General features: G+C 31.9%; 1 pseudogene; it reads right to left on the reverse strand.

Moving 5' to 3' along the window:
• Positions 1-8,726: 8,726 nt before the first annotated feature.
• On the reverse strand, positions 8,727-11,111 carry LOC120208759 (annotated as a pseudogene).
• Positions 11,112-19,187: the final 8,076 nt, after the last annotated feature.

The following is a 19,187-nucleotide window of genomic DNA, read 5'->3' on the forward strand; positions in this document are numbered from 1 at the left end:
GTACCTGTCATGATTTTATAGTAATGTGGGACACACTGAGCCTAACTCACTTTTCGAAAATGTTTTTCCCCTTTCAGATATTATTGGTTAGATACCTTGGATCAAGCACTTGGAGGATCGATATATCTCTTGAAGTATATCTGATTGTAAATGATTTTATCTTTCAAGTTGGCTTTATTTTGGTAACATGGGCCTTAATTTAAAGTATTGGATTTTATGATGATTACTCTTTTGCTACTGATATTCGGTTTATCGTGATTTGGATTTTTACGACATGTTTTAAATTAATCTATTATTTTTTTAGTTTTATATTTATGAGTGAGGTTGTTATTGTTAAATTATTATAATTTCATAAATGTCTTTTGGAACATGATTTTAATTTACCGAATAATGTATTTAGGAAAATGTCTTTAAGAATCATAAATGTGATCCATAAGACTTAGTCGAAACGCATAGGCTGGGTCTAGGGGGTTACAAGAAGGGTCAATCAAAGAAAAAACACAAGGCAGACGTGGCTACTTGGAGTGATGATGATGAATCATCAAATGAAGAGGAACAAGAAGTAGTGAACCTGTGCTTGATTGCCACCGAGGAGAATTCTCAGGTAGCCTCTAACTCATTTGATTTAGAAGAGTATTCTTTTGATGAGTTAGTAGAGGATTATACTAGGTTGGCTTCGGATTATGAGAAATTATTTTTGGAATACAAGAAAGATATTTGAAAATTTAAAAACGAAAATATTCTCTTATCCAAGACCAACAATGATCTTGAAAGTAAAATTAATGAATTTCAAATCAAAATCAAAGATTTTGAAAAGAAAAATTATGATTTGCATAATTTACTTTCAAGAGTCAACGATGATCATAAAAAAAAATGGTGTTCTTAAAGCTTCTTTTGATAAAGTTGGAACAAAATGTTTTGAAAAAGGTGAAAATTCAAAATCTAACTATATTAGAAAAAGCTTTAAAAACTACAATCATAGAGGTCCCCAAAGAACCTCTAATGGCAAAATCATTAGAAGTATATGGGTTCATAAAGAACTCATTACTACTAAATATAAAGATATCCTACACAAATGGATACCCAATGGGACTAGGATTTTAGGGACTAATGAATATGAACCCAAAAGAATTTGGGTACCAAAAATAAAAAATTAAACTATGTTTATAGGAAAAGGAGTATTGCTACAAGGAACAAAATACAAGTTCAAATTCATGGTTCCTTGATAGTGGATGCTCAAGACACAAGACCAGAGACAAGAGCCGGTTTATAGAGCTTAACGACAAAAATGGAGGAGTGATAACCTTTGGTGACAACTCAAATGGTTACATTGAAGGTATAGGTACTATAGGTAATACCTCTTCGATGCAAATAGAAAAAGTTTTATATTTGAATGTGTTAAAGCATAATCTATTGAGTATTAGTCAATTATGCGATAAAGGTGTCTTGTTTGAAACTAATGGTTGTAAGTCATTGACATTGCATCTAATCAGATTATGCTTGTTGGTTACAGAATATAAAGCATTTATATGATGCATTTATATTCAATAAATATGACTAATTTTTGCCTAGTTGCTAAGGATGAACATGATAGTTGGTTATGGCATAGGAGACTAGGATATACTAGCATGAATGTTTTACAAAGACTAATTCAAGGAAATCTAGTAAGAGGATTGCCAAAGCTAAAATTTGATAATGATAAAATATGTTATGCATGTGCTAAAGGAAAACATAAAAGAACTTCCTTTAAATCCATTAATGATGTATCAACTCGTAGAGTATTACAATTGATCCACATATATCTTTTTGGGCCAATTAGGACTACTAGCTTGGGTGGAAATAATATGCATTTGTCTTAGTAGATGACTATTCTAGATATACTTGGGTTATATTCTTAAGTACTAAAGATGAAGCATTAGAAAATTTCATCATGTTTTCAAAAGTAATCCAAAACGAAAAAGGTTACTCCATTTCTAGTGTTAGGAGTGATTATGGTACTGAATTTGAAAATCTTGGATTTACTGAGTTTTATAATTCTAATAGTATTAACCATAATTTTTCAGCACCTAGAACCCTCAACAAAATGAAGTGGTTGAGAGGAAAAATTGAACTTTAGAAGAAATGGCTAGAACCATGCTTTGTGAAAACAATTTGCCAAAATATTTTTGGGTAGAAGCCACAAATACCACTTGTTATGTTATTAATCGAGTAATGATTAGGCCTATTTTAAAGAAAACTCCATATGAAATTTTCAAAAATAAAAAACCTAACATTAGCTATTTTCATCCATTTGGATGTAAATGTTTTATTTTAAACAACGGTAAAGATAATCTTGGCAAATTTGATGCTAAAAGTTATGAAGGAATTTTTTTGGGTATTTAATAAAAGAAATTTAGTGGTAGAAGAGTTTATACATGTTGTTTTCGATGATAATTCCCTTCCGAGGAAGGATTCTTGTGTTGATGATGACATAGGTATTGTAAACACACATGACATTGGACATGACGTTGGAGAACCATCATCAAAGGAAGAAATAAAAGATGAGGAAACTCACGATGCTCTCGAGAATCCAACCATTGAAGAAAGGGAAGTCACTTACCCAAAAGAGTACAACTATGTCAAGGATGGTGAGATTATAGGTGATCCATCCAAAGGGGTAACAACTCGATCTTCTCTTAGAAATCTATGTAATTATGTTGTATTTATCTCATGCATAGAGCCTAAGAATATCCAAGAAGCATTAGAATATGAAAATTGGATTATGGCTATACAATAAGAGTTAAATCAATTTGAGAGAAGTAAAGTATGGACATTAGTTGAAAGACCTAGTAATAAATCCACTGTAGGAACTAAATAGGTATTTAGGAATAAGCTTGATGAAAGTGGTAATATAGTGAGAAACAAGGCTAAACTTGTTGCTCTAGGGTATACTCAAGAAGAGGGAATAGATTTTGAAGAGATATATGCTCCTGTAGCTATGATGGAAGCAATAAGAATGTTATTAGCATTTTCATGTTTCAATGAATTTAAATTATATCAAATGGATATTAAGAGTGCATTTTTAAATGGTTTTATAAAAGAAGAGGTGTATGTAGAACAACCTCTTGGTTTTGAAGATTCAAAATTTCCATTTTTAAATTGACAAAAGGTTTATATGGTTTAAAACAAGCTCCTAGAGCTTGATATGAAAGATTGTTAAACTTTTTAATAGAAAAAGGTTTTTCAAAATGAAAGGTTGACACTACATTGTTTTTAAAGCAAAAAGGTAAAGATTTATTAGTAGTTAAAATTTATGTTGATGATATAATATTTGTTTCTACTAATGATGCTCTTTGCCAAAAATTTTCTAAGCTAATGCAAGGTGAATTAAAGATGAGCATGATGGGAGCTTTCATTTTTCTCGGGGCTCCAAATAAAGCAAAAAAAAAAGATGGAATCTTCATCAATAAAGCAAAGTATGTCAAGGATATGCTCAAAAAGTTTGGATTGGATAATGCCAAACCCTACGCCACTCCAATGAGCTCATCTACAAATCTTGACAAAGATGAAGGAGGTAAATGTGTAGATGTTAAATTATATAGGTCAATGATTGGTTCTTTGCTTTATCTAACCTCAAGTAGACTGGAAATTATGTTTAGTGTTTGCTTATGTGCTAGATTTCAATCATGCCCTAAGGAATCACATCTACTAGACATTAAGAGAATCTTTAGATACCTTAAGGACACTCCTAGTTTAGGACTTTGGTATCCTAGAGACAATAGCTTTATCTTGCATGCCTTCTCTGATGTGGATTATGGAGGATGCAAAATAGATAGGAAAAGCACCTTCGGTACTTGTCAATTCCTAGGAAATATGCTGATTTCATGGTTTTCAAAGAAACAAAATAGTGTTGCATTATCTACCACTGAAGCGGAATCCATTTCAGCGAGTAGTTTTTGCGCACATGTTTATGGATGAAACAACAACTTTTAGACTGTGGAATTGAAGTTGGTACCATACCTATCAAGTGTGACAATACTAGTTCTATTTGTCTCACTAAAAATCCCATCCAGTGTTCTAGAACTAAACACATTGAAATAAGACATCATTTCATTAGAGATCATTTCACTAAAAGAGATGTAGTTCTAGAATTTGTAGATACTTTGCATCAAATAGCTGACATTTTTACAAAACCTTTAGATAAAGAAAGATTTTCGACACTTAGGAGAGAATTAGGTTTAACAAACCTATCTTGACTTAGGGTTTAAAATAATTTTAGCATTTTTAATTAGAAGATGAAAATGCTTATAAAAATAACATTTTTGAATACATTCTATGCTAATAGTTAGGGAGAGTTTATAATCCTTAGTGAAAATTAATAAAATGTTTAAATAAAATTTTAAGGTTAGATTTTATTGATTGAACATTGTTAATTTTCGAGATATGAGTTACGAATACCACTAGAGCTAATTAATTTAGCATTCTAAGTGTTTAAAAAACAGATTTTGACATTTTTGTGCAAAGTGTATTGATACCTAGGTATCGATACATCCTCGCTATGTATTGATACACTATGAATGTGTACCGATATATTCCTTGAATTTGTATCGATACACTCAGAAGTGTACCAATACAACCGTCAGGTTTTTGGCTTTAAATCCCTAAAAATAACATTTTACCAAACCCCCAAAACCTAAAACACTCCTGCCATTTTGCCCCTCTCTACTCCAAATCTCCACTTCGCTCAAAATAAACAAAAAAAAGTCAGATTCCAATCGTTTTTCAACTTCTGAACCTGCTACAATCATTAAAGCAATGCAAACAACAACAAAATCCACTCAAATCCGAAATTTCAAGGTAATTTTTCTAAAACCACTATTTTATTGATTTTTGAACTTAAGACTAGATTTAGTTAGTTCTAGTTTGAAATAAATATCGGGCATTATTTATATTATGATTTTAAACTATATTCTACAACAAATTTCATCAAAAACACAAAACAAAATTTCAAATTTTTTTAAAAATTTCGAAATAAAAAAATTATTTTATTTTAAAATTTTTGTTTTTGATTTAATTATGTTGTTTTCATGAAAACTATACATGTTATGATTTTTCAAACATTGTTTTCAAAATAGGTTTCAAATTTTGCCCATTAGGATATTATTTAGAGAACTTTGAATATTGAGGACTCTTATTGAGTTTTGGGATTGATATTGTTTCATAGATATGTTTTAAAAATTGCTGGTATCCTTATCCATTCCGATTTTAACCATGTCTCATTCCAAACGCCCTAGGACATCATCTAGTCGGTCAACCCAACCAACGAACTGACCTCCTATTCCACCTCCCAATCCAAACGAACCGAAAATGACTATGCTAATTTCTTGTTTTAATGAACCTAGACGTCGAGAAAATCTCTACCGTAGGTTTGCTAACCTATTCGAGTCATATAGAATCCGGGAATAGTGTATCCCCTCAATCGAAGCCATGGTTGATATGAAGTTTAAAAATCTTCCTACCCTCAAAACTTGGAAATTCGATAAACTTTTTCAGCTAGAACCTGTCGTCTTTCACCAACTCGTCCTTATTTTCTATTCTAATGCGATTTGTGTCCAAAACGAGTCTCATACTGCCACCGTTAGTATTCGGTCTTATCTATTAGGCCAATACATTCATATAGACTCTGACTCAATCGCTAGGACTTTTGGTCTAGATAACGAAGGTTTAGATAACGAGAAAGAGATTGTGGATACCCGTTATAGAGCCAAGGCTAGCGCGAGTACGTTGGTCGATCACCATGATCGTTTTCTTGACATAATTATCTCTTGGTGGTTTAGACCATCCAGAGGTAGATACTCCACCCTTAGAGTTTAGATTTATGGTGGATACATTGTATCCAACATAATAAGAAAATAAATTTGCAACAAATTATTTTTGCTGAGTTAGTAGAAACCGTAAACAATGTCCCATCTAAATACATCAAAACCTTAGTTTACGGTTGTCTTCTTAGTAATCTTTTTATCAAATCCAAGCTTAGGGTCCATCTTGATGTAGTCATCCCTCTTAAGAACCAAATAAATCTCAAAACCTTGCATAAATTAGGATGGTCCGGGGATAGGGATCAATGGGTTCGATCAACCCAGAAAACACCGGGTGCTAGCTCTTCAGAAGCTGCTCCAGCACCGGCACCAGCTGCTGATGATGATCCAGAGCTTGAAGAGATTCTATGGGACATCGACGATCCCATTAACTTAGCCGAGGTTGAACCAATTTAGCAAGAGATGCCTCAATACTTTCGATCGTTTATGTAGACATTTGACTTGAGGTTTACATCCATAGGGTCCCACTTAACCGCTATGGGGGTTTAACAATTGGAGATTCAACGGGAGATGAGAGCTAACAACGAAGCAACGAACGAAAAACTCAATATGCTCACACTAGAAATGGCTGCTCTTCGAGCACATTTTCCTCCCGACCCACTAATGGATGACTAAATTGTTTCTTGCTTAGTTTTCATATGTTGAATTTGAACTTATATTGTTAAAACATTTTGAATGTTTTGGATTTGTGTGTTATGGATGTTTGGATGATTAAACTTGGATGTTTATATATATATATAATGGTTATTTGGATTTAATTGTTTGATTTTGGTTTGGTTGAATGTTATTTGAACTTATTTTCATGTTAAAATATGCATCATTCACATTTTAGACACATTATGTCGATTACCATTACACATTTATGAATATATTTTATGAACTAATGGCTAATCTTTCTCTTGATTGTGATCTTAGCAGCTTATGCTATATCTATATAAATCAATTGGCTATTTTCCTTAAAAACTTGTTTAAACGTTTTATAGAGTCTTTTTGATTTAACAAAAAAGGGAGAATAAAGTAAGGGGGTAATTTTAAAAATTGATTTCAAAAATGATTTTCAAAAAGAAAATCTTAAAATTACTAAAATGTTTTGTTATATCAAAAAGGAGGAGATTGATGAAAACATTTTGATGTTTTGATATAACAAATAAAGTATTATTGAATTTTAAGATTTTAAATTCAATTTTTAAATTATATATTCGATTAAATTATTCGAATATAAAAAATATTACTCAAAGTTTTCAAATGTCAATCTTAATCCTTACTTAAGTGTAAAATTGCGTTTTAATCTTAAAATATTTTTGAAACAATTTTTACAAAGTATTTCGAACCATAATCGGGCCAAAAATAATTTTTACAAAAGGATGTACCGATACACTCCCATATGTACCGATAACCCATATTTCGAATGTAATTAGTGTACCGATACATAACCGATGTATCGATACACTCCAAACTCCGAGAAACATCGAATGCAATTAGTGTACCGATACATCTGTGATGTACCGATACACTTAGTCAACTAATGGTCAAAATATTTGAATTTTATACTGTGTGTACCGATACACTTTGATAGTGTACCGATACACCTACGCTCACGACATAATTATTAAATGGAAAACATACTACAACGGCTCTATTGACTTCACCAATGATCTCCAACGTTCAGAAATGATCCAAGGTGTATTTAAACAAGCTCAAGAGCCACTGATCAATAACAAGAAACAAGAATTGAGAGAGAATCAAAGAGAGAGCCTTAAACTTATTGTTTGAGCATTTCAAGCCTATTTTCATTCAATATTCATTTTGCTTTCAAGAACATCATTTGTGCTCAATTGTATTCATTCATGATTGTTCTTTCTTTGTTCTAGAATTGTGCAAACAATCTACCTTGTGAGGTTTTCTGTAAGTTTGCGAGATTTGTAATTTTCTTTTGGGAGAGAGTGTTCTCAAGAATTTGGGGTACAATTCTTGAGGGAGTTGTAAGGTTACTCTTTGTACTCAAAAGAAAAACAAATTAGTGAATTTGTGGAAAATCCTTAGTGTGGATAGCTAAGGTAGTGGACGTAGACTTTGGTTGAGAAAGTCGAACCACTCTAAATCACTGTGCAAATATTTTTAATTTTTTGTCAAAACTTCCACCAAAATTTTTATTGCCAATTCACCTCCCCTCTTGGCTATTTCATCGATTGATTAACTCAACAAAATTTTTATTTATTATATAAAAAAATCTTACTAAAATTTAAAAATGTCAATATTTTTATTTATTCAAAAAATTCAAGCCTTATTTTAAATATTAAATTGGAGTTATTTAAATGTATATATATAATTTATTTACTAGTATATGAGCACTTGCTAAACAAATCTTTATTATTATAAAACTTTGTCTTACTTCAATTTAAAAAAGTTGATATTTTTAACTTATTAAAAAAACTGAACAGTTTTTTCATGAAGAGTTTAGGTTTTTAAAGTTTCAAATCAATTTAGAAAAAACACTTCCAATACTAAAAAGATTGGTAAAAGATAATCAATATATCATTAAATTATTAGAATATCATTTTCTATATCATATCATTACCAAATAATAATTTAAAATAACAAATTACCAACCTCACTTTTTGAAAAGATTTTTGTTGTTTTTGGAAAAACAATTTTCAAAATCCAATTGTTTATTTGGGAACATAATTCATGCAGGTATATAATATAAGAATGCTCGTCCAATAAAAATTGGCATTACTCGTAAACAATTTTAACCTGAATTCAACAATAAGATGCAAAACCAAGTTCCAGGCACAACAATTCCATAAACACCACAAATATAAATGAATAATGGTAAATTGCATAACATCAAAGGAGGTGCAAGCAATGTGTACAAGAACTTCAACAGCGAGCTAATATTGCCATAACAATACGGAGCCAACGCCTTATTCTGTAGTTACATAGTTTTACCATACATACCCTTTGGACCAGAAGTATACTTTTTCCCAGCGGTCCGTTTTGTCTCTATTTATTAACTTACACATCAGCAGCCTTTGTAGTAGGTAAAGCCTTCGAACGACCATTCATTTGGGCACGTTTAGCTTCCGCATCTTTCACAGCTGCCTTAATTGCATCTTCTGCAAGCATACTACAGTGCAGCTTAACTGGTGGAAGTGAAAGATGTTTCGCGATCTCCCTGTTGTTTTACGTGCAACACAGTGGCAAATTTGCATTACATCATGATTACATTTGATTGGACTAAAATTTATATACAAATGAATCGAACCATTGGTTCCAAAGAAACAAAAAGAGACTCATCCACCCCGCACGTCCAGGCCATAAAAAACAAACAGCGTCCTTTGATATCTACCTTACGTTTCCTTACTTCATTTATTCTACCATATGTTAAGCTTCCAACTAATTAGTTCACATATAAGTTATGCATTTCCCTCAAAACTAGATGGGAACATGAGAACCTGGGCATTAGGCTCCACATTTGGTGGATGATCCCACACAAAAGAGCCAAGTTAAAATCCTAACTTCCGCAACTTAAAAACAAGGGTAACACAACAGTTGGCTAAACATGAAAGCCATGCATTAACTTATGCATACTATGTAATTGCCGTAAGACTTAAATTTGGACATTTTTAACTATTTAGACAATCATATAATTACAATTTAAACCAACATCCGATGCAATGAAAAATGAAAATAACATCAAAAATGTCTTCTCATGACTAATCGTAACTATCATATTGATCCTGTTGATAGTCAAAAGTCATAATCTAAAGATTAATTAGACAAAAAACTCAATAGAAAAATGTTAAACAGCCCTTTATGCACGGAGTCTCTAACTTCTAAGAATTGATAGACACCACTTGGCCTTAATATCATTGTGTATACACAGGGATAATAAGGAAAACCCTAGAATTATAGACACCTAACAAGCACAATTTAATAAAAGCATACTAAAGCTGCATGTAATTAATGTTATCCCTTCTTAAATGCAGACATGGCTGAGTGAAAGACTGGCCAAACAATTGTAAGAAAAGAAGTTAAAAGACAGAAAGAAGATGATGTTTCCATAGAAATATTTCAAATACAATGTTCATATAAAATAAGAAAAACAACAGATGTGTAAGATCAAATTGATTAGTCATAAACAGATTACACTTAAGTAGTTTCAAATACCAGATGAAAAAGAATTCTACGAAGTATCCTCGAAAAGGATTAGAATTTAAGTTTGAGATAAGGAAATAATACTTACGTGTTTTTAATGGTAAGCACTTCGTCCATACTTTTCCCTTTCACCCATTCAGTAGCTGCAATATGAAAAAGCCCCAAGTTACAACATATCTCTACAAAAAAAAAATAAAAATTGAGGGCCATTTGAAAATTAAAAAAAAAGCTCACAAATGTAAAATACGGAATGACATTAATGAATAAAAGTAAAAGTTTAAACATTGCAATCAAAATAAATACACATTTTTTTCAGTTGGTTTCTGAAAATTGCTTTTTCTGCTTTTCAAAATCAACAATAATTTATCATATTTATTCCATAGTAAAGTAAAATCGTGCATTTTCTTTATGAAAAAGCATATTTAATTTATTAACATAAGTATTTGCTTTTGTTTTGGATGGGAAACAAAATTTAAGCTTCAAAATAAAAACCTATCCGTTATTCTTTCTACTCTCTTTTGTGCATTTCCTACTGAAATCAGACATAATTCAATCATACCGCATGTGAAATTTAAATTTGGACTAATTTTTTGGATTTGGAAATTAACTTAAGAGCAGAAAACGCAAATAACCTAAATGAATAAATATCAAAGAACCGATTAAAACAGATTCCATCCATATATCCAAATAACCATAAGTATTAAGGAAATGAAAAACAGTGACATGCCGACAGAAGAAGACGCAATAGCCGACCCACAACCAAAGGTTTTAAAGCAAGTATCAACGATTTTCCCTGATTCCTCGTCGATTTTGATTTGAAGCTTCATATCATCTCCACAAGCCGGAGCACCAACCAGGCCGGTACCTACGTTGGGGTAGTTCTTATTGAAGGAGCCAACGTTACGAGGATTGTTGTAGTAATCGATGACATTCTCGTGTTAAAAACGCGGTATAAAACGAAGGGGACGCGATGGGACTTCCCGTGACGCTGTCCCGAGCAGCCTGTTAGTCAACAGCCTCAGCATTCTGGACGTCGATATTGTAGCGAATTAGCTTTTTTGGGGCTGAGCTAGGGTTTGGATTTGGGAAAATCGAAATTGTACGCAGAGGTTGATATATAGAGAGAGTGTGAAGGGCAAGCTACATTTGACACGTGGATGCTAATGGATATATTTTGGTCTAAAAACGGGTAAAGTCTATAAAAAGTCTCTAAATTTTAGGATACTTGTATTTTGGTCATCTAACTTTTGAAACTAGTAATATAATCACAAAACTTTTAATTTCTTTTTATTTTGGTCCCTTCCCTTATCTTACATTAATTTTTGTTGACATGACACTTAACTGTCGTTAAACCCCTCTCTTTTTCTTCTTCTTCTTAAATGATCATGGTAACAGACTAGTAAAACTCCCTATCCCACACCATACAGTGAAATACATGAGTTATAAATAAAGTATACTTAAAGAAAGCAAGTCAATTGAAGCAATATGAGCTACCTGCAAAATGGCAACACATAATGCTCGGGAACAATCGATGCTTCAAGTGTCAGTTTCTCACCATATAAATCCCCATCTAACACTTTTGTATGGTCAACGACAAAATTCTCCAAATTTCCCCAACATCAAAGATAATTCAAGTACCCTTTTCCCTAGATTCAAAATCGTGCATATAATGAACCGTAGAATGGTCACCTTAGGTAGAGTTGTATCGAAGTTGTATTCAATAGTAGTCACCCTAATATGTGTACAAAAAAGAGGAACAACTCTACACCTTTACTTTTGCTACATAGAATAATTTTTTTCCCACCGAAAGCATGTGAACTAGATACCAAGCGGTTATGACTATTTTGCTGAACCAAATCATATTGGGTAGAAAGCATGCATGTCCGGGTATGAGTGTTATTTTAATAAAAACATGTTTGTGTTGATACCATGATGGGATACATGTTATATTTTGAATAACACTTTTATCTTTATCAATTATTTTACATGTACTAATTAATTTTTTTCTCATTTTTTAGTCATTTTCACCTTTTTGCATTGCATCATCGTTATAGCATAACATGAAAGTGTTGATCCGCAGACGACTCTCTAATTGGAATTTTTTTATAAATAAAGAAAAAGTTTATCAATCAAGTAATTGCATACACAAACATGCATTGTTGACTAATTGAAGCTTATAAGAAACAAAGAGGAAGTTCTCTTGATGATCAAACATCAAAGTTGATCGATGGAACAACATCCAAATTTAAAGGGGTTGTTACTTGATTCAAACAACGATGCAACTATAGAATTTGGCCTATAGTTGTTACTCTTTAATCATCAAGACCTAATGCACAACTCCAATGACATAGGGGCATAATCTGAGATGGGCCATGTTTTGAATAAAGTTTCTAGACAAGTCTAGAAGGACATAGAACACTTGAGGGGCATAGTTTTCGAGAACAAAGCTCTTAGAAAAAGATCAACCTACTTTAGACCAAGCGTACAAGTAAAACCATATATGTGAAGATGGATTATCTTGAATAATAAAGATTTTTGTCTATAAGAACACTTGTTCTATGATATTCATCTTTGGGATTAATACCATTTTGCATTTGCATTGCATTTTTAGTTTTTGCATGCAACATTCATTAAAACATGGGAATAACTTGTTAAAGATTCAGTGACAGAAATTCATGAATGAGATATTAGCACGTGTTAGGATAATTGAGGAACTCCAGGAACAACTTATCAGGACTCAATAAGAGATGATCATTTAAGCAAAAATGTTTCAATATGAGTCAAGAGATCAAATCTCCAAAAATTGATGAACATGTTAACTATAGTGAGAGGTGGTGAGAGATTATTAGAGGATTCTGTTGTGCAGGAAGAGGCGAAGGATTTGAATCAGGATCTGAGCAATTGTGGTAAGGATAAAGTGGTATTAGCTGGTGAAAATGAGACTATTGAGGTGCAAAGTAGCTTAAATAAGCATCATAAACCATATGTGCTCCTAAAAGACACTGGTAAAGTGATAATGAGTGAACAAACAACAAATGATAAGATTTTTCTTATGAGGGATGAGGCTCACCCAAAAAAGAAGACATAGATGAAGATCAAATGCTAGTTAAGGAAATCAAAAAGAATAAAAGGAAGAAGCCACCACTCGTCCTTATGCCTTAGTCGTACTCATATTTGTTCCCTTTTCTCTTCAAGACTCATCTTTTAGCGCTTATTCCATCGATAGCAGACAATTATGATCAGTCAAGTGAGCAGAGTGTCGAGGATTCATTCAAATTCACTCTTGGGTTGCCAGCCATTCCACAGAGCATTGCCAAGCCTTAAGATTAAAGGTTCAAAGTCTTATCACAGAGGGGTTGCTGTGATTTGAAAATGGAAGACCTAAACTCCTCGAAAGCTTAAAACATACCAATAAGTCTAAGGAGATAGAGAACCATGGACAAAAACATGCATTCAAATACTTAAATAAGACCTGAATTGTGATTCAAGAGACAAAAATTCGAGAGCAATCATTAAAAAAACCATTCATTTCAAATTTCCCTTTTACTATGTTCTCTGGTGGATAATAAGAAAAAGATGAAATATAAAAAGCCTTTATTCGATATTTCTTCATTACTGTGCAGTGAGACGTATTCCAAGTTATTTGAATCTCAATTGATTGTTCCTCTCTATGTTAAACCTATGAGGCCCCTATATCCAATATGGCATAATGAGAAGGTTACTTATGAGTATCATGTCGAAGCATGAGGGAACTCTATTGAAAGGTGTAATAAATTCAAAAAACAAGTCCAAAGCCTTATATGTCGTGGAGTTACAGAGCTTGATTCCAACAATTTCTCCATTTTTTTTGTCAGAGTTGGAAATTAATGACCTAGTTGAAGCTAACATAATCAATACAAATTAAGATTAAACAAAGAAATAAATGAAAAAGGAAAAAATATCATGTCTAATAAAATCAAGCACCAAGATGTATGTTGAGTAATAAGGCATCCCGATATGAATCAAGATGAAGTTGTTGCATCCACCGTGAAGCTTTGTCGCACTAGTATGAAAAAACATATTATTTTGTCTGGATTCGTTTTTCTTTCTTTATCTTATGTTTACAAGTTTGTAAGCCATTTTAATTTTTTGAACATATTAAATAAAATGTTGTCATCTAAGTTTATGATTAATGAGCAAATTTTAATCTTGAAATTCTTTAAAAATCAACTGAATTAAATGATATATTGAGATTCAAACTTATAGCCTCTTTGGCAAGTGGAAAGATTAAACTCTCATAAAACAATGATCCTTGATCCTCCTCCATATGATACACCCAAACATCATACCCTTCTATTGCAAGAGTTGAGATAGCATTCTCCTCTCGCGAAGAGATGATCAAAGGGCTTTGCATTCAGGTATTTATAATTGAAAAAAATGGGGAATATTGCATAAGAGGTTGCAAAGCTGATTGGTTTCTACTTTTATTAAGGACATTTAATGATGATCATAATCTTCACAGATGGAATAGTGGAATAGATAAATTTAGTCTAGGTCAGTTGATTTGGAATTGAATTCTAAGGTTAAAATTTTATGACCTTCAATGACACCCACACTATAACAGGTTCTTCTCGATAAGCTTAAAAAATTAAATTTTTATACCCAGAAAGTTAATATAATTATATATATGTATATATGTAATAATGTTGAGCTATTCCACTAAACAAATTGGCTATAGAGGTAACTCAAAATCCCTAGCTTTATGAATATGTTAGTTTCAAACCATGACATTCATTGGATACCTCACAATCCGATGTTTGATTTGCTGTGTTTATCAAGTCAAAGAATTTGTTATGTTACGAACCCTTCAGCTACGTCGAAATAAGAAAAATGAAATGAAATTTAATAAATTCAAGCAAATGTTAAAGTTTGAGGTTTAAATGAATAAAGAGTTTCGGTGAAGATGGACTAAGGGAGTTGAGAAATACATGTTATAGTCAAATTCACACAAGCACTTAGAAAATTTGTTTTTAGACTAATATTTTTTCACTGCCTCAACTAAAGGAGCCTATGAAGCTTAAACAAATGACAAATTTTACAGAACAAAATAAAGTGTTCTAAAAGGACTAGCAATTGAGTATGCTAGTTGCATCATTTTGTCTGCATCTAACTAAAATGACAAGCTTTGAAGAAGGGGTGTGTCACAATGTTCACATGGACAAAGAAAAATAAGGCAGCTTAATGAAAGAAATCATAGAATTTAGGTAACCAACCTAAAATCAACTCATCAACCCTATACACTTGTCAAAGGGTCATAACTTTGAAAAACTAAAAGAGTAGTTAATTCTTTGATATCTAATGAACTCTTGTTTTGTAATTTGTCTCAATTGTGAACCTAAAGGAAGGGACACCATTTTTTAAAACTTTATCAAACATTTTTCAAAATTCTTTTATAATTTTTTTTTCAAAATTTTATTATTATTTAAAATTCTTTCATAAAGCATTTTCAAAATTTCTTCATAAAAAATTTTCACCTTTTGAAAAAGAAAAGAGGAAGAAAAACATCTTCAAACAAGACAACCTCTCTGGAATAAATCTTGGCAACTGATAAACGTCTCTTAGACATAGAAGCTCATTAACAGAACTAGGGAAAGAAAAGCAAAATTTTTGGGGCAAAATTTGTTGGGGCAAGAAGAACAAGTTAACACAAGTCAAGAATTTCAAGGGATACCCTATATTTGATATTAATCTAATCATTTCAAGAAGATTCGACTTTTTCAAAAGACTTGGTTCTCAAATCAAGTCAGAAAAGTCAAATCGAAGGCACCAAAAAGAGGCACCAAAAAGTAGAATGGTTAGCACGACTAAGCACCAAATAGTACAGGGACTTTACCACCAAGGTTAAATAGTGTAGGGACTTTCACTAAGTTTAAATAGTACATGGACCAAGGACATCAAAGTAGATAATACGGGAAATTTCATTTGCTATGACTAAAGATTATTCACTAAAACGTGATAAAGTCTTAGTTCTCAAATTGAATCAAGAAAACATGTGTCGCCACATACATACAATTTGCATCTTTGCATCAAACATTCATCATCACATATAACATAAGAAACTTTCATTTACCTCTCACAATGATGCTTTTAAAATTTCTCTTGAAATTTTATCTATATAAGACCATTTCACCTCTCACGAGGAAAAAATTGAATGTTTATTTTCAAAAAGATCAAAACCTTCATATGAATTTCATTCTGAAACATTCAAAATAGTTTCATCATGAACATTTTTTAAGCATTTCAAGAAAGAACAACATCATCATAAGCGACCAGATTCTCTTCAACGTGAACGAGCAGTTTCATTTTCAAAATCAAAAGATAATCAAATTTCCTCAACGATAAGGAACAATGTTATCCTCAGATGTGCAGTCACCCAAATATGACTAGACGTCTTCAAAATGAAGGAATAATGTCGTTCACTGACTAGACCTCCTCAACATGAAGGAGAAATGTCAAAACCAGATTTGACATTGAGCAAATCACTCCTAAAGACAGTCAGATTCTCTGTAACGTTAATGAGCAGTGTTGTTTCCAACATCAAATTATCTCTAAGCAAACATATTTCCTCAACAAGAAGGAATAGTGTTGTTTTCGGATGCGAAGTCACTAAAATACAACTAGACGTCCTCAACATAAATAAATAATGTTGTCCACTAACTAGACCTCCTCAACATGAAGAAATAATGTCATCATAAGCAATCAATTTCTCTTCAACATGAACGAGAAATGTCATTTCCAACATCAAATTATCTCAAGACAATCAGATTTCCTCAACAAGAAGGAACAATACTGTCTTTAGACACAGTCATTCAAATATGGCTAGTTGTCCTCATCATGAAGAAACAACGCTATCAACAAATATCGATTGTATCCTTTGAGATTGCTTATCGTAAAGTAAAATTTCATCTTGCTTGTCACAGTTTCCATTGAAACACATAACAAATTTTTCCTCACTCGAGGTAGTTTTATCTCAAAAGAAATTTTTTATCTCACATGGGATAATTTCTTTTGAAACTCAATTTGTCTCGCTTGAGATAGGGTCTATTGGATTCTAAAGCATTGACATCATTTCTCTTGAAACAAATTATGTCTTGCTTAAAATTTTCTTTCGCTTGAAAGTGCAACTTTTAAAATTTTTAAAATTAAACTCTTTTGAGAAATTTTCTTTTGAAACATAATTTTGGAAGCATCTCCCTTAAGATAATGATCATTTTTAGTTTCTCTTGAGACAATGTCAAATTTCAATGCAAAAGGTGAAACCGAACAAAATCTCATAGTCTTTTTATCTTTGTCATATTCTTGTTAACACAAAAATGGGCAAAGAGAGACAACTGTAGACACCCATTTTTTGTTCAGGTTTTAATCATTATTTTTTATTACTATTTTATTAAATATTTAATTATATTTTTTTCTTTTTTAGGCCCAACAAGCATCAAACCCAAACCAAATTAGAAATTAGGCCCAAAACCAATTTAACCCATTCAACTTAAACCAACCCTAACCCTAGCCTACCCCTGCTACAGCCGCCTAGCCCTATTACCGCTGCCAAGAAGTCATTGATGTCACTATTAACAGGAAAGCCTACAACCAATGTCACACATCGTCGCCTCCAGTCATCATTACCTAAAGTGAAAACAAATTAAATGAAAAAATGAAAAAAAAATCATACCCATACACCTTACCCAACCATCAAATCGAGCCTCACCATAAAACCCGAGGAAGAATCAGACAAAAAAAAGGTGAGACCATTAAAAAACACAACCATATAGAAACCATATCCATTTTTTGAACCGAAAACAGAGAGAACCAAGAACTAAAACGAAACCAAAAAAAAAAGACAAAAGGTCTTACCGTGTTCAAAAGCTGGAAAGCAAAAGGGTCACTGGTTTTAAAAATTTCAAAAGGTATAATGCTAGTTCTGAGCATTTGGGTTTAGATTTAGGAAAAAGTGGTTTTGGTTTTGGGTTAAGGAGGGAAATAGGAGCATTTTAGGGTGTTCGTTTCTCCTCTGGCCATCATGAGCAGTGGTGGAGGACATCGGTGGACAATGGTCGTGCCTGCGGTGAGGGGATAGTTGAGAGAGTTTGTGAAACCCCTCTCTCTCTTTTGAGAAATAAAAAAAAAGTAAAATGGGGTTTAGGGGGTTTAAGGAGGTTATAAATGGGTATTTAAACTCCACCTAAAACGATGTAGTTTTGGATTAGGGTAACCATGCCAAACTTTAGGGGTTATGTACTCGATAACAATCTCACTATTTGTAACCCTTTTTATTTTAGTCATAAAATGAATTTGGGTTTTACTTATTTCAAGCATGTTTGTTTTCCCTGACTTATGTTTCAGTCCCTGTTTCCTTTTTGCTACATTTGTGATGATTTTCAAATTTGGCTTCTAATTTTTCAAGATATTTGTTTTAGTCATTGATTTCCATTTGTAGAAAATGCATGTCTAATTTATGTTTGGAACCTTGTATTTAGTATCGTATTTGTTTTAGTCATTGTTTTTTATTTAATGTTTAAAGTTCATGGGTTTATTACAAATTTAATCTGCATTGCTTTGCTTCTTTTATGGTTAATCCCTGCATAATTAGGTTTTAATTTCTTTTTATTCTCGTCATGTTTATATTATAGGTGTGAAAGTATTGTAATTTTTTTTTAATTTATGTACTATATGTGTGGTAATAGGCTAGTAATAATAATATATTAGTCACTATATTTTATACATATATAAGTTACGTGTAGTATAAATATATATATCTTAGGTTTGCTTTATACCTCATTGTATTAATGGTATATTTGCCGTGTACATATACAGGGCGAATCTCATTTTTTATATGTTATATACTAACGTATTTATATCTTACTATATTTTTTAATATAAGAAATATATATTGTATATGTTATATTTGTTTTATACATGCATTTTATAAATATGTATACATACTTTTTTTATCTTTTAAATAATAAAATTATTTTCATAAAAATTAAGTTATATATATTTTTGAGGAATATCCCGAACAAAGAGCGGTTCATGGGAAAACCTCCAAAAATATATGGAGTTAGATTCCTTAAAGACATACGAGAGAGGGAACATCCGATCAATTATTTAAATATTGTGTGTGTCATTTATTTATTT

Source organism: Hibiscus syriacus, unplaced genomic scaffold (genome assembly GCF_006381635.1).
Source record: "Hibiscus syriacus cultivar Baekdansim isolate YM2019G1 unplaced genomic scaffold, ASM638163v2 tig00017446_pilon, whole genome shotgun sequence".
Lineage (NCBI taxonomy): Eukaryota > Viridiplantae > Streptophyta > Magnoliopsida > Malvales > Malvaceae > Hibiscus > Hibiscus syriacus.